Genomic DNA, 736 nt, shown 5'->3' on the forward strand with positions numbered 1-736 from the left:
CATACATATACTTCATACTCTTTTGGGGGGTAATCGCCCAATCCCCAGGGGTAGTCTCACTGCTGTCACCTTGACACTCTGGCCTCCATAGCCATCAATGTAACAAGCAGACCCTTGAAATTTTTCTGGATTTCCATAGTGCAGAGTACATTCTGCTCCTGTGTCTACCAAAGCCAAATCTCTTTGCACGTTAGTGGGGGAACCAGTGGATGGCAAGCTCCACATGTGGCCTTCGGTCCTCGCCCATCTGTCCCCTGTGGATGGGTTCCTTGGCCCTCACCCTATTCAAAAGTGATCAGGTCATCGCCCGAGGACGAGGTAAGCAGCAAGTGGTCTTCCAGGTGCAGGGCGCGTGCCTGAGGCCTGAAGCTTCCAGACTTCCCCTTATTAGCAGTCATTCTTATGAGCATGAACCTCTGGTATTCTTGCAGTTGCTTCCATAATTCTAACAAATATGCATCGTGCTTTGCATGTATTTTAGTATGATCTACACCTGCCCGTATTAAATCTGTCCACATTTGGTTATGGGTAACTTTAACAGGTTCTGTGATGTCAAGAGTCTTCCTTGCCCTCCTTGGCATTCTTTTTGATTGTTCAACAATTACCTGTATTCATTTCTGAGTTTGAGAGTTTGGGCTCCCGACTTCACCCAAGCTAGCTATCATTGTTTTGATGTTGTGTATCTGACATCTCACATAGGGTGCTAGAATTGCCATGAGGGATCTAAATGAGGATG

The sequence above is a fragment of the Talpa occidentalis genome, unplaced genomic scaffold (assembly GCF_014898055.3).
Source record: "Talpa occidentalis isolate TD23 unplaced genomic scaffold, MPIMG_talOcc4v2.1 talOcc4.15, whole genome shotgun sequence".
In the NCBI taxonomy this organism is placed as follows: Eukaryota; Metazoa; Chordata; class Mammalia; order Eulipotyphla; family Talpidae; genus Talpa; species Talpa occidentalis.